Raw genomic sequence first — 23,174 nt, 5'->3', positions numbered from 1 at the left:
GATTCAAACCTGCCTAGATTATTAATTCCATAAATATTAATTTCCAAAATTGGCTTCCAGGACTGCATGGCGAGGCACATGGCCTTCTTGGATATGGGAGCAACCACCACCGCCTAGGCAAAGCCTTTTAAGGAAAGCTAATATTTATTTCCTTAAATAACTCTAGGTCAACCAAAAGGAACAATCGAAACACAAGTTCGAAAAAGAAGAAAACACAAACTCGAAAAACTATTTCGAAAAAACTAGATCTAATTGCCTCTTGTATTTAGAATTCTTACAAAGAGAAAAACTAGCATGATGCAGAAAACAATTGCTAATTATACCTTCTCTTTGTATGCTAATGACCTCGAGATCTTCTGCCGTATTCCTCGCCTCGCCTTGGACGTCGTGTGGGCGACGAACCTCCAAGATGAACACCACCCAAAAGAGAACTTCTCCTCCTTGCAATATTCGGCCACCACCACCACAAAAGAGAAGAGAGCAAAGGGAGAGGAAAAAGGGAGAGGGCCGGCCACCAAGAGATCACCCAAGCAATAGAATAAGAGTTGTGTCTCATGAAGCCCCCTCACCCCTTCTTTTATATTACTTGCCCAAGGCAAATAAGGAAAAACCTTTTACAAAAAATAAAATCATCCAAGAGTTTTTCCTTTTCCCTTTTTATTTTTCCTTTTCTTTTCTCTTGATTGAATCAATCACCAATCAATGGTTATGATCAATCCTATTTGGTTTAGGATTGAATTTGGTTTAATCCTATTGGCCGGCCCTTGCTTGGGCACCAAGCAAGGTGGCCGGCCACAATTAAAAGGAAAGGAAAAATAATTTTTTAAAAATTTTACAAGAAGAAAACCTCTTATAAAATTTACAAGCTCTCTTTCCTAAAGTAGGAGTTAAAAAAGGAAAGTTTCTAAAAATTAAAACCATGTTTTAAATTTTAAAACTCTCTTATAAAATTTCCTTTTTTAACATGGTAATAGAAAATTTAAATTTTAAAACTTCTTTTCCCTTTTTTCTTAAACCATGAGGATGGTTAAAAAAGGAAAGTTTTAAAATCTTTTAAACTCTCTATTTAAATATGTGGCCTAATTCAAATAAGGAAAGTTTTAAAAATTAAAATCTCTCTTTTAAAACTTATAGTTTTCTACAAAGAGAAGATTTTAAAAATTCAAAACAACCCTCCCTTTTTGAATTATTATGGCCGGCCCCTACAAGCTTGGTCACCAAGCTATAGAGCCGACCCCTTCAAGAGGATGTGGCTGGCCATTGCTTGGTCACCAAGCAATGGTCCATCCCCCTTCTTGGACACCAAGAAGAGTCTTACATTTGGATGGACTTGAGGCTATAATGAGACTACGACAGGGATCTAGAGGAGAAATTGGTTTTGGCCTTCCGATGAGCTTAAGTATCCCGTGTTCGCCCCGAACACACAACTCAAATTCATCGATAACAACTCATTCCACTAAAGAGTTATTACCGCACTACCGCACCAATCCCAAATTACATTATGAGCTCCTTCTTATCATGAGTGTATTAATCTCCCTGTGTTTAAGATTACGAATGTCCACTAATTAAGTAAATTACTGACAACTCACTTAATTAATATCTAGTTCGAAGAGTAGTACCACTCAACTTTATTGTCATGTTGGACTTAGTCCACCTGCAGGGTTTAACATGACAATCCTTATGAGCTCCTCTTGGGGACATTCTCAACCTACATAAATAGGACACAGATTCCTTCTATAATCAACAACACACACTATAAGTAATATCATTTCCCAACTTATCGGGCATATTGATTTATCGAGCTAAACCTCACCCTTTGATAAATCAAAGAAATAAATATTAAATATATGTGCTTGTTATTATATTAGGATTAAGAGCACACACTTCCATAATAACTAAGGTTTAGTTCTTTTACTAAGTCAGTACAAAAAGAACTTACCTAAATGATCCCGCTCAATACACTTAAAGTGTATCAGTGTAATTTATTAGTTAAGATAAACTAATACTTAATTACACTACGACTATACTGATAGTTTGTTCCTTTCTATCTTAGTCACGAGCAACTGTTTATAATTTATAGAGAACCGACAACATGATCTTCTAAGTGTGACACCACACTTCATGTTGTCTACTATATAAATTAATTGAACAATTACATTTAACAAATAAATGTAGATATTGACCAATGTGATTCTTTTATTTTAGCAAATAAATGTTTATAAAAGCTAGGTTTTTAGTATATACTCTAACAATCTTCCACTTATACTAAAAGTCTAAGCTGCCATATCTGTTGTCTTACATCTGATTCTCATCCCCTCCACATGTCGATCAAAAGCTTTCGCCGGAAGGGCCTTTGTGAAAGGATCTGCTAGGTTATCTTCTGATGCAATCTTGACGACGACAACTTCTCCTCGCTTGACGATGTCTCGTATCAGGTGGTACTTGCGCTCTATATGTTTATTTGCCTTATGAGTTCGTGGTTCCTTCGAGTTTGCAACTGCACCGCTATTATCACAATAAATTATGATGATCTTGGGCAAACCAGGAATCACATCTAAATCCATTAGAAAGTTCCTGAGCCATACAGCTTCTTTGGCTGCCTCAGAGGCTGCCACATACTCAGCTTCCATGGTCGAGTCCGAGACGCATTTCTACTTAACACTCCTCCATGCAATGGCTCCACCTCCTAAAGTAAACACATAGCCTGACGTAGACTTACTATTATCTCTATCTGATTGGAAATCCGAATCCGTGTAACCCACAGGGAGCAAATCGTCTGCTTGGTAAACTAACATATAATCTCTAGTCCTTCTCAGGTACTTTAATATATGCTTTACAGCAGTCCAATGTCCTTGTTCAGGGTTACTCTGATATCTGCTAACCATGCCCACGGCAAAACAGATATCAGGTCTCGTACACAGCATTACATACATAAGGCTTCCTACGGCCGATGCATATGGAACTGCCTTCATGTCCTCAATCTCCTTTGACGTCTTTGGAGACATCTCTTTAGATAAGGCTACTCCATGCCTGAAAGGTAAGAAACCTTTCTTGGAGTTCTGCTTGCTAAAACGAGCAAGGATCGTATCTATATATGAAGCTTGGGATAGACACAACATTCTTTTCTTGCGATCCCTTATTACTTTAATCCCAAGAATGTGTGCACATTCTCCTAAGTCCTTCATATCAAATTGTTTGGACAACCATACCCTTATGTCTGATAATACCTTGACATTGTTGCCAATTAACAAAATATCATCTACGTATAGTACAAGAAATACCACCACGTTTTCGTTACGCTTTTTGTATACACAAGACTCATCCGGACACTGTATAAATCCATATGACTGGATTACTTCGTTAAACCGGATGTTCCAAGATCTTGAAGCTTGCTTCAATCCGTAAATGGACCGATTAAGCTTGCACACTAGATGCTCTTTGCCTTTTTCAATGAACCCTTCTGGTTGCTTCATATAGATGTTTTCTTCAAGACTTCCGTTAAGGAAAGCAGTCTTGACATCCATTTGCCTAATCTCATAGTCTATATGAACAGCAATAGATAAAAGAATCCGGATAGATTTAAGCATGGCTACCGATAAAAGGTTTTCCTTCTTCAACAAGCATTGCTTTGAAAGTTTCCACTTTCCCATCTATCCCTTTTTCTATTGTAGACTTATTTTCACCCAATAGCTTTTACACTATTTGGTGATTCTATAAGCTCCCAGATTTTATTAGAATACTAAATTCTATTTCTATATTCATCGCTCTTTGCCAAGATGCTGCATCTTAATCTTGGAGTGCTTCGTCATATGTCTGGGGATTGAGTTCATGTTGACCAGGGATAAAGTCCAAAGGCTCTCCCAAAACATGACTCTTTTAGGTTGCATAACAACCCTCCCACTACGACGAGACACTGTCTATAATTGTGTATCATTTGTGATACGTGTTGCAGTTTCTTGTGATATTTCATCTTGTACAGTTGGTACTAGATTAGACATGTCCTTTGTTACTTTCTTAAGAACTTATGGGCTTGTGGTCATTATATAGTCCTCTTCTAAAAATTAGTCATTGATGCTAACAATGACCTTCTGATTTTAAAGACTATAAATCTACTTTCATTTATCTAGGATAACCCACAAACAAGTGAACTCATGTCCAACTTTTCATTGTCTCTCTTCAACATATGTGCTGGACTACCCGAATCCGAATATGCTTCAAAATAGGCTTACACCTATTTAGCAATTCAATATGAGTAGAGAGTTCTGGCTTGAAAGGTACTATGTTCACTTTCGTTTTCAGAGTATATCCTTAAAACGAATTTGGTAATTTTCTAAATAACTCATCATCATTCTAATTATTCCATAAGAGCCTTATACCTTCTTTCTACTACACCATTCTGTTGGGATGTACCAAGTGTAGTTAGTTGAGATTGAATCCCTACTTCTGATAAGTGACTCCTAAATTCTCCCAAGAGGTATTTGCTACTGCGATCTCACCGTAGTGTCTCGATATTTTTACTTTGACTTTTCTCCGCATCAGCCTCGTACTCTTTGAACTAATCAAAGCACTTAGACTTGCGGTGTATCAAGTAAATCTATCTGTGTCTTGAATAGTTGTCTATAAAATAGACAAACTATTTGAAACTACCTCTTGTCTGGATAGTCATAGGACCACACAAATCAGAATGAACCAATTCCATTATATCTTTGGCTCCATATCCCTTAGACTTAAAAGCTTCTTGGTTATTTTTCCTTCCAAATAAGACTCGCAGGTTGGAAAGATTTCCACTACCAATGAACCCAAGAGTTCATTGGTTATTATCCTTTGAATCCTACTCAAGTTAATATAACCTAGCCTTGGATGCCAAAAAAAATATGATTGGTTCATTTCCGAAAGTTACTTTCTCTTAAAGTTAGAAAATGTGTTATTAATTTCCATTTATTGCATCGTGGGAGTTATTGGATTATAAATTACCATCCAATGTACCAGAATAGATATCTTTCCTATTTTCTCGATAACAACTTTGTTATCAAAATAGACACAATATTTATTCTTTAAATAGTTTAGAAACTGAAATAAATTTCTTTCTAAACTTGGTACTTAAAAGCAATTTCTTAAAATCCATGTTTTATTCCTATCAAAGGATAAACATCTCCCACTGCAACAGCTGCTACTTTTACAGCAATGCCCATGTGGACGGTGATTTATATAGTTGTCGAATTTTCTGGAACCCCTGCAATGAATTGCAGACATAATAAGTGGTTCCTGTATCTACACACCAGGTATCGGTAGATAACACCACTAAAAATGTTTCAACAACTAATAAAATACACCGTTATTGTTCTCAGTTCTGAGAGGACAGTCTACCTTAATGTCCTAGTTTTCCAATCATTACAATTGGGACTACTAAGTCTATTCTATAGTATAACAACTAGGGGATTGACTAACATTTGAAATCCTAAGAATCACAAAAATATTTGGTCAAAACCAACATCTCAAAATCCCCGTGAATTTTGTATGCCACGTTAGTGTGGACGTATACAAATTCTAAAAGGAGATTTCATCCATTAATTTTATTATCTCGTCAACCTATGACAAATAAAATTAATAGTTGGTCTGTCTTTGATCAAATATTTGGTCAAGACTCTAAATTTAAAATAATATTGATTCCTCTAACAATACTATTTAAATTTACCAACACCTCAAAACATCGTGAATTTTGCATGCCACGTTAGTGTGGACGTATACAAAATCATCATTTGTAAGAGGAGGGTTTTACCCATTAACTATCTTGTCAACCTAACTGTATGACAAATAAAATTATCTCAAACACCGTTAATTTTGTATGCCACGTTAGTGTGGACGTATACAAAATCAATCATTTGTAAGAGGGGTTTTAACCCATTAATTTTATTATCTTGTCACCCTAGTTTTATGACAAATTAATAGTTGGTTTCCCTTTGGTCACACAAGTGATAGCAGTGACTCCGTTGGGGAGGATACTATTAAATTTGTCTAAGTGTATACCATTACTTGATACTAAGTCCATTAAATAGAATTGTGCCCCTTCAGTTGGAGAAGATCACACACATCCTAAATAACTTCCTATAACCATCCATTAAGGAAGTTTGATCTAGTGATCCGCAAACAAACTCATCCGTTGTGGAGGGAGGCACTAAGAGCCAACACGCAAGCTTGTTGCATCACTTACAAACCAGTAATGGAGACCGTGGGATTAATATACTAATCCCTCTCCCACTTAGTTATTTAAAGTGAGGAATTTTAAACTATCCTAGCATACATCACATGCATACACACACATCACAGTAAATAAAAGCAATAAATATGGAAATTATTTTCCAACTATTATGGCATTTTCATCACTGTCCTCCGTGTGCTCCAACCCTAGCTGCTGCCTTCTTTAGCCACCGCCATTGGGTCAAGTCGTCGCATCCATCTTGCTTCTTATTCCGCTGCGCCTCTGGTGCTCCATAAGTACCACGCCTCGCAAGAATCCGATTCGCGACAAATATAGAATTTTACATATATCGATCCTATATTCCATAAATGGAATGTACATGTATTCTAGATCAAACAAAAAATGTAAAATCCTAATAACTAATACAGCTCCTGCTGTATTTAATTTTACAATCATGCACACACAATTAAATGCCCTTGACATGTCCAAGGGTCCAATCACACACAATAAAAATATGCCATAATAGTTGGAGCCTGCAACCACAAAGTTAGCACATCCTACTATTATCCTGCCTAAATTATGTATGACATGTGCATAACCTATTTGAAAACCAAATAAACAGAGGCAAACCCTAGCTTTGATACCAATTGTTGGTTAAACCTCAGAAAACGTACCGGTTCCACTGTACAAAAAATTTTGTACAAGTGTCGAACCTTTCCTTAAATAACCTATTGTGTTCTTTAGAAGTTAAATTAGGAATCGCAGACGGAACTTAACATCATTGATTCCAAATTTAACTTATCTGTTCTTAATGGTTTAGATTTGAATCGCAAGCGGAACTTAACACTATTGATTCAAACCTGCCTAGATTATTAATTCCATAAATATTAATTTCCAAAATTGGCTTCCAGTACTGCATGGCGAGGCACATGGCCTTCTTGGATATGGGAGCAACCACCACCGCCTAGGCAAAGCCTTTTAAGGAAAGCTAATATTTATTTCCTTAAATAACTCTAGGTCAACCAAAAGGAACAATCGAAACACAAGTTCGAAAAAGAAGAAAACACAAACTCGAAAAACTATTTTGAAAAAACTAGATCTAATTGCCTCTTGTATTTAGAATTCTTACAAAGAGAAAAACTAGCATGATGCGGAAAACAATTGCTAATTATATCTTCTCTTTGTATGCTAATGACCTCGAGATCTTCTGTCGTATTCCTCGCCTCGCCTTGGACGTCGTGTGGGCGACGAACCTCCAAGATGAACACCACCCAAAAGAGAACTTCTCCTCCTTGCAATATTCGGCCACCACTACCACAAAAGAGAAGAGAGCAAAGGGAGAGGAAAAAGGGAGAGGGCCGGCCACCAAGAGATCACCCAAGCAATAGAATAAGAGTTGTGTCTCATGAAGCCCCCTCACCCCTTCTTTTATATTACTTGCCCAAGGCAAATAAGGAAAAACCTTTTACAAAAAATAAAATCATCCAAGAGTTTTTCCTTTTTCCTTTTTATTTTTCCTTTTCTTTCCTCTTGATTGAATCAATCACCAATCAATGGTTATGATCAATCCTATTTGGTTTAGGATTGAATTTGGTTTAATCCTATTGGCCGGCCCTTGCTTGGGCACCAAGCAAGGTGGCCGGCCACAATTAAAAGGAAAGGAAAAATAATTTTTTAAAAATTTTATAAGAAGAAAACCTCTTATAAAATTTACAAGCTCTCTTTCCTAAAGTAGGAGTTAAAAAAGGAAAGTTTCTAAAAATTAAAACCATGTTTTAAATTTTAAAACTCTCTTATAAAATTTCCTTTTTTAACATGGTAATAGAAAATTTAAATTTTAAAACTTCTTTTCCCTTTTTTCTTAAACCATGAGGATGGTTAAAAAAGGAAAGTTTTAAAATCTTTTAAACTCTCTATTTAAATATGTGGCCTAATTCAAATAAGGAAAGTTTTAAAAATTAAAATCTCTCTTTTAAAACTTATAGTTTTCTACAAAGAGAAGATTTTAAAAATTCAAAACAACCCTCCCTTTTTGAATTATTATGGCCGGCCCCTATAAGCTTGGTCACCAAGCTATAGAGCCGGCCCCTTCAAGAGGATGTGGCTGGCCATTATTTGGTCACCAAGCAATGGTCCATCCCCCTTCTTAGACACCAAGAAGAGCCTTACATTTGGATGGACTTGAGGCTATAATGAGGCTACGACAGGGATCTAGAGGAGAAATTGGTTTTGGCCTTCCGATGAGCTTAAGTATCCCGTGTCCGCCCCGAACACACAACTCAAGTTCATCGATAACAACTCATTCCACTAAAGAGTTATTACCGCACTACCGCACCAATCCCAAATTACATTATGAGCTCCTTCTTATCATGAGTGTATTAATCTCCCTGTGTTTAAGATTACGAATGTCCACTAATTAAGTAAATTACTGACAACTCACTTAATTAATATCTAGTTCGTAGAGTAGTACCACTCAACTTTATTGTCATGTCGGACTTAGTCCACCTGCAGGGTTTAACATGACAATCCTTATGAGCTCCTCTTGGGGACATTCTCAACCTAGATAACTAGGACACAGATTCCTTCTATAATCAACAACACACACTATAAGTAATATCATTTCCCAACTTATCGGGCATATTGATTTATCGAGCTAAACCTCACCCTTTGATAAATCAAAGAAATAAATATTAAATATATGTGCTTGTTATTATATTAGGATTAAGAGCACACACTTCCATAATAACTAAGGTTTAGTTCTTTTACTAAGTCAGTACAAAAAGAACTTACCTAAATGATCCCGCTCAATACACTTAAAGTGTATCAGTGTAATTTATTAGTTAAGATAAACTAATACTTAATTACACTACGACTATACTGATAGTTTGTTCCTTTCTATCTTAGTCGCGAGCAACTGTTTATAATTTATAGAGAACCGACAACATGATCTTCTAAGTGTGACACCACACTTCATGTTGTCTACTATATAAATTAATTGAACAATTACATTTAATAAATAAATGCAGATATTGACCAATGTGATTCTTTTATTTTATCAAATAAATATTTACAAAAGCTAGGCTTTTTGTATATACTCTAACAGAAACTTGCTTATAGTCAAAGATCCACTCTACTATATTGATCCAATCAATAAAATTCTCTCTCCGTAACATATTAAAATATTTGGATAGATCAACTTGACATCCAAGGTCTCCACGATTCTCTCAACCATGTATCTTATGATCTTTAAAATTCCACGTCTCTAGACATTGGGTTAAATCCATAACTTATCTCGATAAATCCTTAATATCATCTTGGATGCTACGACCACGGTATGAGACTTTCTTAGCTAGAACCTACTTGTTGTTGCGACCATGACCACGACCACAATAACCTTCCATTGGATATGATGCTTGACTTCCTCAAGTCGGAATATTCTAGCTCTGATACCAACTGATATAGGACAGGATAGCGATTATTAATTGATATTTGGATATTTTATTTTATTATTATAACTCAGTATTTCCCTCCTTTTAGGTGTCCAATTATATATTTTTAATGTGTTTCATGAGAATAAATATTTGTTAGTCTTTATTTTAATTCATATACATTTTATGGATATTTTGAATATTATTTGATTATATTGTGTTTTGTAGAAATTAAGGGAGAACCATTGAGGAGAAGAGCACCAGATTAGTCCAATCGTGGTGTAGTTCAATTGCAAAGGTTTAGAGGAGGAGAAGGAGCCAATTTCAAAGCCCAATTGAGAAAACCCTAAAGCTTCTTGGGTTCTGTTCAATTGAAGGCTAAAGATGGATTTCTGGTTTGGTTCAATCTCCGATTCAGCAGAGGCTTAAAAGGGGCACAACGGTTCGACAAAACACGACTCGGGTTTTCATTTTTCTACTTCGCACTGTGCACGTTTCTTCTACGCACGCCCGATGCTACCAAATCCCTTCTTCTCGCGACTCCTTCCAATCCAGTGAAGGCAGTGATGGCGACGACTCCTGTGAATGACAACTTCTACTAGGGTTCATCTTCTCCGGCGGAGAGGTTCTGCGCCGGCGCAGTGAGTCCCTCTCACTTCTTGATTCTCGACAAAAGGGCAGCAATGCCTTACTAGGGCTTCTTGACAGCGGAGCGTTCTTCTCCGGCAAGCACCCCTCTTCATCCCTCCCTCAGCGGAGATTCACCTACGGACGACATTGCGAATGCAGAGGATTTCATAGAGGAATCTGGCTATCCCTTCTTCTCTGGCGAATTTCTTCTTCTTCCATCACTAAGCAGTGATGTGGACTTCCCGTGGACGACGTTGCAAAGGTGGGCATAATTCCAGCAACCTCAGTGGTGTATCCATTTTTGGCAGCAAGCTTCATTTCATATCTCTATTCAACTTCGTGTGGTTCGCATTGGTGGAATCAGAAGATCAGAGGAGGTCAGTAATGTGTATTGCTGTTCACCGAGGCTAGCGGTTCCAAATCTGGATCCTCGATGTGATGGCGGAGGTAGTCGACTAGTGTTTGATCGTAAAAGAATGGTTTGGATAGTATAGTTTACTTTCTGTTTAATTATTCATGTTCAGTTGTTAGCTTAATTTTGTGTTTGATCTATTTGTTATTTCCTTATGATGCATATTTGATTGTTTAGCTTCGTACTTTGTTTAGTTTTATTTATGTATGATTATTGATCTTATAGCATAGGGTGACAATGTGGTACAATTTAGCTTTTATGTATAATTATGTTTTTGTTTAATTGCTGTTAATATATTTAGTCAATTGCTTTTGTTTGATTGTTGTTTCCCTTATGTATTTTTATGTTAATTGCATTTGTTTCATGTTATGCTTATTGATGACGAATCTTGTGTCATAGTGTGACAATACGGTACAGGAGTAGTCTTTGATAGTTAGATAGTATTGCTAGTTAGTTTAATTCATGCTTGTTTATCATTTCTGTTTATGATGTTATTTGTAGCGTAGAGTAATACGGTGTTATAGGTTCATCGTTATTGGTTAATTAGAGTTTCCTTTATTGCATTAAGTGTAGAAATCCAAAAACAAAATTCCCATTATTCGATTCTATATGAAAACAAATGTCTAGCCATTAGTTCCACAAGAGAGACGACCCGATCCTCTACTAGACTACCTTAGTGTAGGTTAAGGGTTCGGTAGATTAGAAATTATTAATTTGATGTGAGCGAGTGATAGTTACACACTTATCAAATTTTGGAGCCGTTGTCAGAGAACTTAGTGGTGTTCATTTGTTTTTAGACTGCACATAAGTTATTTTTTTATCTTGTTCTTGCTTTTCTTCTTTATTATTTTATTTTTTTTTGATGTAATTGTTAGTATCTATTATTTTACAGGTTGAAGGAAAGGGGCGAGGGAAGAATGCTAACAACTACATCGTCAATAAAGACCTATTTTGGTCAAATCTCTTCATTTAGACTATTATTTCAGTTTTTTAAAAATATTTTTCATTTCTTTCTTTCAATTTTATTCTCTCTTATTTCTGTTTACTTGGTTGTTGTAGAAATTCAAAAATGTTGTTAGGACTTAATTATTCATCGTTTGTATTCATGCATGCTATCTTGTATATTTTCCTTTGTCTTTTGATGATATTTGTACGAGTGTTTCATTTTAGACCAAAAAATTTCTTGTATATCATTAGCAGTTTTAGAGTTTCAGTGTGATTAGAACCTCAGATTTGTCAAACAAAATGGATAACAACACTGAAAAGACTCTCAAAGAGCTTTAGACACAAGATTTGTCAGATAATTCATTCTGCATTCAATATTCTAATTTGGAAGTAGACTTCGAGTTATGGAAAATTGTTCATTTATTACCGAAGTTTCATAGACATTCTAGTTAAGATCCCAACATACATTTACAAGAATTGGATATGATATTCTTTATATGGAATCTGTTAGTATTAGTCCTAGTACCAATTATGAGATGATTGTAAAAGGCTCCTTTTGTATCATATTTCATTATTAATAAAAGGTAAAGTTGGTTATTATATTTATTTCAATTCAGTGGTGAATGAATAAGTATAATAATATCCTAAAGTAGGAGGTTCTAATCTATAACATATAAATTGGTTGAATTGATAGTGAGATATTATAGATATACATAGAACACTACTCTTAACTATTCCTAATCAAGCATTAATATGCAAGGACAATATTAATGCATTGAGATTAGCATGTAGGTCAATGGATGACTTAATCTCACAAGTCATGGATATGAGATATCAGGTTGAAATATAGGTATATATTAGAGAATATATATTGAATGACCCGCCATGAGAATGATTCATGAATCGTTATATGAGTGTCATAAACATTCTCATGTAATTATTGGTATGAATAGTTCTTAGACCTGAAATTATTATGGTTCCCTACATAAGGAGTTGTGTACTTTGGTATCGGCAAACGTCACCTATAACAAGGTGGACTATAAAGTCGATTACTGGTATGCAATAAGTTATGTAGAGATATGTGAGTGATGTAGATGAGATCTATCCCTTTCATATAACGAAAGTGATATTTGTGAGCCCCTTGATTAGTAGGACACAAAAATGTATGACCATGCTCAAATGAGTCAGTATGTGATATTGAGTTTATTTGATTGAGTGTATCTACTTAGTGATTAAGAAACATAAGGATTGATAAGAGGATGACACATTCTATGCCTCATTAATCAATCTAGATATCAAGGATAAAATGATTGAATCATACAAAATAATAGACATGAAAAGGTTAGGTCGGATCTCGACATTCTCGTCACTTGGGTAGCAATGATGCATTGCTAAATGTTACTCATTACTTATATATTTAAAATGGTTTTAGATATATTGCCAACGTTACGAGAGCATATTGGGTTACACACAAAGAACATGTCGATTTGCATATGAATTATGAGGTTAAGTTTAATCCGAATTATACACATTGAGTTAGACTCGAATGAATTCGGATTAGACTTATTGAGTAATGAGTTAGACTCATTGGTTTATTGGGTTAATGGTTAATCCAATATTTTAAATTCAACCCATTAAGATTAATGAATATTAATAGAGATTAATATATTATCATTAATCAAAAGGAAGATCAAGAGATAAAACATTTTTGTATTCATTGGATGAATACAAAAGTCATTTGTAAAAGTAACCTTTAGGTGAAATAACCTTTTTTGGTAAAGTAACCTTATAGTGAAATAACCTATTTGGTAAAGTAATCATTTTGTGAAGTCACCTTCTATAGATGAAGTGTCTTTTTGGGTGATGTGATTTTCTTGGTTTTTGCTCTTCTTCCTTCTTCCACTCTTGGCCGAAACTTCCACAAGAGGTTGCTAGCACAACCTTTGGTTGTTTCTTTCTCCATTTCGTGAGTTTTTGAGACGGACGGAGAACGTGTTCGTGTGGATATTATAGAGGCACAGATGTGTTGATTGTGTTGAAATTTACATCCTAAAGAAACGTTGCTATAGGGATTGTGAAGGGCACACAACAAAGGTATATATCTTTTAACAAAACGTAGTATATAATTTCCTTTGCATGGATCTTCTGGATAGGAACTTATTTTCCACTGTGCTTTTCGACGTGTTTAGCGCTATAGTTCCTTACAGTGGTATCAGAGCCACTTGCAAAGACATATACTAAGTTGTAGTAGATTTTGATATGCGACATAGAAATGCATGAGATTTTAATATGATTTACATGATTATAAGTAAGATTTAGGCCAATGGTCTCGACTAAAGTTTTGTGGGTAGCGGGGTCTTATGCATATCAACTACTCATACAATGAGTATGCAAACTTTGGGGACGCTGCCCCCTCACCCCGCAAGGGGCGCTGCCTCCTTGACCCCCTCCCGCTAACCGGCTAGCGGGACCACCGTGGCATTGCGACTCATAAGTCTTTGTTTAAATCATAGTAGATTTTATGACATGAAATATTATGAATGTTATGTGACATGGTGCATGGTTATGACCCTTAACCTCGATGTAATTGGATGTGTATTGTAATTTATAATATGACCTGCGTGTCGTGCCTCTCCCTTTTCTTTCATGTTGTAAATTTAGACTACCCTTGAATGTAACTCGAGGTTTTTTAAGGTTTTGTAATGTACAAATTAGAGAAGAACAAGTCTACTGGATGACGGTGAAAAAGGGAGGAGGACAACAACACATGACGACCGAGGAAGCACTCGGAGAAGATACTTTGACCTATGTTGACCTTACGATCTTCCCATTGGCTTGAGAGGATCATAGAAAATGGGTCATAACCATGTCACGTTTATTTTATGCATATATGTGATGTATGCCATGATATGCTATGCGATGCATGTGTAGTTTAATCATGATTAGGTCTCTTTTATATATGCCTACCAAAGTTTGGTACTCACTTCTAGCTCGATCAATTGTAGTCAGGTTTTACCAAAACAAAGTGACTCGATTTATCTTGCTAGAGTGCGACAAGACAATTGTGATGTCCGACTATTAAACTTTGGGTGTGACTTAACTAAGTTAAGAACTTAGAAGCATATCCCATATGATGAAATTCAAATTATACTAGTCTTTGGTGATTAGGCAAAGCTAACTCAAGATGAGTTATAATGTGGATTTCATAAGATGAGCAAATGAACAAATAATCTTGTTCACCCAATGATACAAGAGTTACATATAATGCAATTGGTAAACATTGCCTACCTATGCCATACTAAGTCTTGGGTGATTAGCCAAAACTAATTCAAGATGAGGTATAATATGGATCTTGTCCCATATGAATGTCAACGTGATTGGACTTGGAGCTAGTAGTGTGGGTAACATGACATTCATGACTTGCTCCTATCAAAGCTTTACAATTTAATGGGAGAATCATTTAATTAATGGCCTAATTAAATGACTTAAATATGATACTTATTTCTACATTTTATTATTGCAGATCACCATGTCGTCAAATACGTCGAATACTCTCTCTCTACGATCTATCCTTTATAAGGACAAGCTCAATGGAGTTAACTTCCTGGGCTGGTACAGAAATATGAGAATAGTTCTCAAGGAAGAAAGAAAACTGTACATCCTAGAGCAGCCCATTCCTGAAGCACCCCTCTCACGACTACCACTATAGCTGATAAGGATGTTTATAAGAAGCATCAAGATGATGCATTAGATGTATTATGCCTTATGCTCGTTACCATGAACTCTGAGTTTCAGAAGCAACATGATGTTGGGTTTTTCGGGCCGTAAAAACCGCTTTTTGCGTTGCGGAAATCCCGAAATTCCCATGCCACCGGATCCGTGCGAAGATTAAAATTTCGTAAAATCTTTCACGTACGAGTTTTCTACGCCTAGATCTACTTTAGATCTACAAGATAAGAATTTACCCTTGGTGCGAAGTCCTTCGCTTAATCCCGCTCATCCAAGGTTCGCAGGATCTCGAGAGTATCAAAGTAGATACTCCTCTATGTGTATCCACACAAGCAAGAGATGGAGAAACCAAACATAAAGGTGTGCTAGCACCTTTGAATGGTTCGACCAAAGTGGAGGAGAGGGAGAGAAGAGAGAGCTTGAGAAAGAAGAAGGAGGTTTCAACACAAAATGAAACTTACACTTGAATTGATGTGGCCGACCACATTAAGAGGAATTATAACCTGCATGGAATGCCAAGAGTCACAACTCTTGGTAACTCCCATAAGGTGACATTCCACTTAAGCAACCATGATGATGTGGAGCATCATCATTGGCCCACTCTTTGCCAACTCACCAATGAGGTGACAAATGGTCAAGTCAAACTTGACCCTTCATCTTCCTCTCAAGTCAAGTCAAACTTGACCACTTCTCTCCCTTGGTTGATCTAATCTAACCATTGGTTCAAGTCAATTTTAATTTAATGAATCTCTATTCATTGAATTAAATTAATTAAATGAGTCTAAGTCCAAATTAGACTCACTTAACACATGAACCAAATTGAGTCCAACTCAATTAGCTCAATTTGGATTACTCTTAATCCAATTTGGTTCATCACATGAACCTAATCCTTTAAGTTCATCAAATGAACCTAATCTCCATCTAATTGCCCTTTGTGTGTGACCCTATAGCTTCTTGTAACGTTGACAATGCTCCTAAACCCATTTAGAAGCATAAGTAATGAGCGGTATCTAGCAACACATCATTACTACCCAAGTTACAAGAATGTTGAGATCCAACATCACCTTGTGACTACTAATTGTGACTCTTCACAATATATGACAAGTGTCCTTCTATCCTCGACATCTAGATTGATCAATGTGAGGCATAGACCGTGTCATCCTCTAATCAATCTAAATCTTGAATCCCAAGTAGACTCACTCAATCAAATGAGCTCAATATCTCATATTAACTCATTTGGGCATGGCCATGCACTTCGTGGTCTCACTCTATCAAGAATATCGATGTCACTCCCGTCATATAGGAGGGATAGATCTCATCTACATCACTCACATCCCTCCGCGTAATTTGTTACATACCCAGTAATCGCCTTTATAATCCACCCAGTTACGGGTGCCGTTTGACGAAGCCAAAGTATGTAACTCCTTATGTAGGGAACCATGGTGACTTCAGGTCCAAGGACTAGTTGTCATACTAATAGCCACATGAGAAAGTATATGACACTCATATAACGATCCATGATACTTTATCATAGCGGGTCATTCAGTATACATTCTCCAATGCATACCCATGTGTCAACTTGATATCTCTATATTCATGACTTGTGAGATCAAGTCATCGAGTTGACCTACATGCTAGTCTCGTCGCATTAACATTGTTCCTGAATGTTAATACTCAACTAGGAATGATTAAGAGTAGTGTTCCCTATATCATCTCACTATCGATTCAACCAATCGATTGATATAGGTAAGAACCTTCTACTCAAGGACGCTATTATACTTAGTTATTTGATACCAATACAAGTAAGTATAATAACCAAAAACAAATGTCTTTATTTATATACAAGAATATGATACAACGAGTCCATACAACAATCATCAAATGATTGGCTCTAGGGCTCTAACTAACACATGAGAACATGGATGCTTATGATATGGTTGAGCATCTTAGATAACTATATCAAGGACAAGTAAGACATGAGAGATTTGAGATCCCCATGACTCTATTTCAATGCGGAATGCAAGAAGGAAGTCCCGTATGACCTTATGTGCTCAAAATGATCAGGTATGTGGAGAACTTACAACGATTGAGATTTCCACTAGGCCAAGAATTGACCGCTGACCTTATTTTGCAATCATTGTCTAAAAGCTACAGTCAATTTGTCATGAATTATAACATGAATGAGATTGACAAGCCATTGTCTAAGATGTTGAGCATGTTGACAACTGCTGAACTCAACCTTAAGAAGGCAAAACCTAGTACCATTTTGATTGTGCCAAAGGGCAAAGGCAAGTGGAAGCCTAAAGGTAAGGGTAAGACCTAAGCTAAAGGAAAGGGCAAGACTCATGCATTGAAACCCAAAGGTGGGGTTGCTAAGGAAGGAACCTGCTTCCACTGTGGTGAAAACGAACACTAGAAGCGGACTGCAAGTTGTACCTAGAGGAAGTGAAACGGAAGAGAAGTGAGACTTCTGCCTCAGGTATAAATGTTATAGAAGTCAATCTATCTATTTCTTCTTCATGGGTATTAGATACCGAGTGTGCATATCACATTTGTACTAATGTGCAGGGGCTGGAAAATAGTAGAACTTTGACAAAAGGTGAAGTGGACCTACGAGTAGACAATTGTGCAAGAGTTGCTGCTATAGCTATAGGAATATATTCCTTATCTTTGCCCACTGGGCTTGTTTTAGAACTTGAAGGCTCCATTTGGTATGCATGATAGGATAGGATTGGGTTGATTAGGATAGGATTAAAAGTATGATAAATAATCCCTCTTGAGGTCAAGGTATTATGAATCTTACCCTTAATCATTCACAATCCTACCTCTAATCAACTCTACCAAACGCTTGATTAAAAACTTTTTGAAAATATAATCCTATCCTATCATACATACCAAACGGAGCCTTCGAGTGTTGTTATGTGCCTACATTAACTAAGACCATCATCTCTATTTTTTGTTTGGATAAGAAAATATTCTCATTTATAATAAAGGACAAATGTTGTTCCGTTTATTTCAATGAAATATTTTATTGTAGTGCACATCTCATGAATGGACTCTATGTTCTAGACTTTGACAACCCAATCTATAACATAAATACTAAACAATTCAAGTCTAATGATTTTAACCAAACACATCTCTGACATTGTCGCTTAGGTCACATAAATGAGAGTCGCATATCCCAACTCCATAAGGATGGACTTTTGGACTCATTTGATTTTGAATCATATGAGGTATGTGAATCTTGTTTTCAAGGCAAGATGACAAAAACACCATTTAGTGGACATAGCGAAAGAGCTAATGACTTGTTATGACCCATATATACTGATGTATACAACCCTTTCAGAATAGCAGCTAGAGGAGGATATCATTACTTCATTACTTTCACTGATGATATTAGTTGATATGACTACGTGTATCTGATGAGACACAAGTCAAAATCCTTTGAAAAGTTCAAATAATTCAAGAATGAAGTACAAAACCAACTTGGTAAGCATATTAAGATGCTTCGATCAGATCGAGGTGGGGAATATCTTAGCCAAGAATTTTATGACCATCTCGTTGAGTGTGGGATCATATTTCAACTTACTCTACCTGACACACTACAATGGAATGATGTATCAGAAAGAAGAAATCATACTTTATTGGATATGGTACGATCGATGATAAGTCAAACATAACTTCCTACTTCCTTCTGGGGATATACTCTAGAGATGATCGCTTTCACACTTAACCGTGTTCCATCTAAAGCTGTCATAAAGACATCATATACAATATGGACTGGGAAGAGTCCCAAGATGTTTTTCATGAAGATTTGGGGATGTGAGACTTACGTTCGATGACAAGTTTCAGATAAACTAAGACCCAAATTAGACAAGTGCTACTTTGTAGAATATCCCAAGGAAACAAAGGGATATTACTTCTATAATTCCACACAAGGTAAAGTGTTTATTGCCAGAACTGGTGTCTTTCTAGAAAAGAAATTTATTTCTAGAAAAACTAATGAGAGTCAAGTCGATCTTGAAGAAATTCAAGATACATAAACTAACATCGAAACCTTAATGGAAATTGAACAGGTACCACAAGATATTGTGGATCATGATTTTGTTATACCACAAGAAATTATGGAGCAACAACCTATTCAACTAGCAGATCTTATAGGATCCGTCATCAACTTGAGAGATATTCTTTTCTCTTATCTTACCACGGTGATGTAGTGCTTATTAGTCTCAATGAGCCTACATCTTATCAAGAAACTGTACAGGGCTCAGATTTTGAGAAATGACTAGAAGCCATGAGATCTAAAATGTAATCCATGTACACTAACAAAGTATGGACTTTGGTTGATCCACCTGAAGGGATCAAACCCATTGGGTGTAAGTGAGTCTTTAAAAGGAAGACTGACATGGATAGTCATCTGCATACCTATAAAGGGCGATTGGTAGCTAAATGATTCAAGCAGGCTCATGGTATAGACTATGATGAAACCTTTTCACCAGTTGCGATGCTCAAGTCTATTCGGATCATGCTTGCTATTGCAGCTTACTATGATTACGAGATCTGGCAAATGGATGTCAAAACTACATTTCTTAACGAAAATCTACTTGAGAATGTGTATATGACACAATCTGATGGCTTTGTAGATCCTAAGCATGCTGGAAAGGTGTGTAAGTTACAACGATCCATTTATGGATTGAAGTAAGCTTCTAGAAGCTGGAATCTTCGATTTGATGATGCAATCAAAGCGTTTGGTTTCATTAAGAATGAAAATGAACCTTGTGTCTACAAGAGGATTAATGGGAGCACAGTTATCTTTCTTATATTGTATGTAGATGACATGTTTCTCATTGGAAATGATATTCTTACTCTTCAATCAGTGAAGACTTAGCTTGAGAATTGTTTCTCAATGAAAGACTTATGTGAAGCAGCCTATATTTTAGGAATCAAGATCTATAGAGATAGATCTAAGAAATTACTTGGTCTAAGTCAGAGTACATATATTGACAAAGTGCTTAAACGTTTTGTCATGCAGAATTCTAAAAAGGGATTTCTACCGATGTCACATGGTGTGAGTCTTTTGAAGACTCAATGTCTTTCTTCTAAGGATGAAAGGGATCACATGGATTAGATTCCTTATGCATCTGCTATAAGATCTATCATGTATGCCATATTTTGTACTTGCCCAGATGTCTCGTATGCATTAAGCATGACGAGCAGATACTAGTCAGATCCAGGTGAATGTCATTGGACAGTAGTCAAGAATATTTTTAAGTACTTGAGAAGAACTCAAGATTATTTCTTGATCTTTGGAGGAGATGAAGAGCTTGCTGTAAAGGGTTACACCGATACTAGCTTCCAAACATATAAGGATGATTACAGATCGCAGTCAGGGTATGTATTTTACTTAAATAGTGGTCATCCGTATTGGATACTACAGTGATTCCATCTCATTTGAGTGATTATTGATAGAGGAGAGGTGAAGATATGTATAGTACCGACCGATGCTAACATTGCAGATCCCTTGACCAAGGGTTTAGCACAGAGGAAGCATGATGATCATACTAGGTCACTGGGTATTAGATATTTCAGTGATTTGTACTACTGCTAGTGGAATATTGTTAGTATTAGTCCTAGTACAAATTATGAGATGATTGTAAAAGGTTCATTTTGTATTATATTTCATTATTAATAAAAGGTAAAGTTGATTTTATATTTATTTCAATTCAGTGCCAAATAAATAAGTATAATAATGTCTTAGAGTATGAGATTTTAATTTACAACATATCAATTGGTTGAATTGATAGTGAGATATTGTAAATATACATAAAACATTACTCTTAAATATTCCTAGTCAAGTATTAATATGCAAGGACAATATTAATGCATTGAGACTAACATGTAGGTCAACGGATGACTTAATCTCATAAATCATAGATATGAGATATTAGGTTGACACATGAGTATATATTAGAGAATATTTACTGAATGACTCACCATGAGAATGCTTCATAGATTGTTATATGAGTGTCATATATATTCTCATGTGACTATTGGTATGAATAGTTCTTAGATCTGAAGTCACTACGGTTCCCTACATAAAGAGTTGTGTACTTTGATATCGGCAAACATCACCTGTAACAAGGTGGGCTATAAAGTTGATTACTGGTATGCAATAAGTTATGTAGAGCCTTTGTAGTTAAACCTAGGGTTACTGTAAGAAGTTTAAATATTCAATTTTTTGAAAGTCTTTGTCTAGGAAGTGATGGATGATCTCATATCCAAGAAGGCCGAGTGCCTCGCCATGTTTAACCTGGAAGCCAATCCTTGAAATAGATATTTAATCAACTTCTGTAACATGGGATGAACTTGGATTAATAATGTTAAATATCGTTTACAATCCAAATTTTAACTATTGAAGAACATATGAGTTGAACTTGAAGTAAAAATGTTAAGTTCCATTTCCAATTCAAGTTTAACTCATGAGGAACACATAGGTTGTTAGGAAAGTTCTGTGCTTGTACAAATTTTTGTACAAGGGAAGCAGAATGGAATTTTGAGTAGCATCTAACAATTGGTATCAGAACTAGTTTTCTTCCTCTGTTTGTTTGGTTTTCAGTTAAATTATGCACGGTTCATACATAAATTTTGGCAGGATAATAGTAGTATGTGTAAATATATTAACTTTGTGGTTGCAGGCATCCTAGTTCCAACTATTATGACTATATTGTGTTTGTGTGTGATTGAACCCTCGAACATGTCGAGGGCATTTTATGTGTGTGCATATTGTAATTATTAAATATAGTAGGAGCTGTATTAGTTTTAGAATTTTACATTTTGTTCAATCTAGATTACATGTACGTTCTCTTGTGGAATATAGGATCGATAAATGTAAAATTTTATTTTGTTGCAGTTCGTCTCCTTGCTATGCGTGGCGTAGCGGAAAAGGAAGCAAGATAGACGCGACGACATGACTTGATGGTGGCGGCTAGGGTTGGTGGCACATCGAGGACAACTATAGATGAGACCATAATAGTTGGAAAATTATTTTTCATATTTATTGCTTTTTATGCTGTCTATATATGCTGCGGGTATATGTATGTTAAAATTCCTCGTTTTAAATAATTAAGTGGGAGAGGAATTATTTAAATTCCACGGGCTCCATTACTGGTTTGTAAGTGATGCATTCAAACTTGTGCGTTGGCTCTGAGTACCTTACTCCACATCGGAAGAGTTTGTTTGCAGATCACTAGATCAAACTTTCTTTATGGATGATTATAGGAAATTATTTAGATTGGTGTGATCTTCTCCATCTGAAGGGGCATAATCCTATTTAATAGACTAAGTATCAAATAATGATATACACTTAGACGCATTTAATAGTATCTTACTCATCGGAGTCACTGCTATTATTTGTGTGACTAAAGAAAAACTAACTATTAATTTTATTTGTCATAAAGTTAGATTGACAAGATAATAAAATTAATGGGTAAAACCCCCTCTTACAAATGTTTGAATTTGTATACGTCCACACTATCGTGACATACAAAATTCACGGTGTTTTAATATGTTGATTAATTTAAATGATATTGTTTGAGGAATCAATATTATTTTAAATTCTTATGTTTTGACCAAATATTTTGTGATTCTTAGGATTTCAAATGACCTTCAATCCTCTTGCTATTATATTGAAAGAGAACGAACTTACTGGACCCAATTATATAGATTGGAAGAGAAACTTGGATATTGTCTTAACTGCTGAAGGCTACAAGTTCGTACTTTATGAGATCTGCCCAAGCTTGCCTAATAGTGATTCTAGTGAAGAGGAGATTGA

General features: G+C 35.8%; 1 long non-coding RNA gene across 1 annotated transcript; it reads left to right on the top strand.

The window, feature by feature from the left end:
- The first annotated feature begins 10,087 nt into the window (after positions 1–10,087).
- Positions 10,088–11,795, top strand: LOC122000101. Its single transcript, XR_006116943.1, has 2 exons — positions 10,088–10,704; positions 11,562–11,795. It is a non-coding gene; the product is annotated as an uncharacterized LOC122000101 (long non-coding RNA).
- Positions 11,796–23,174: the final 11,379 nt, after the last annotated feature.

Source organism: Zingiber officinale, chromosome 7A (genome assembly GCF_018446385.1).
Source record: "Zingiber officinale cultivar Zhangliang chromosome 7A, Zo_v1.1, whole genome shotgun sequence".
Classification (NCBI taxonomy): domain Eukaryota; kingdom Viridiplantae; phylum Streptophyta; class Magnoliopsida; order Zingiberales; family Zingiberaceae; genus Zingiber; species Zingiber officinale.
Note: the sequence above shows the minus strand (reverse complement) of the source record. Positions and strands in the feature narration are given on the sequence as shown.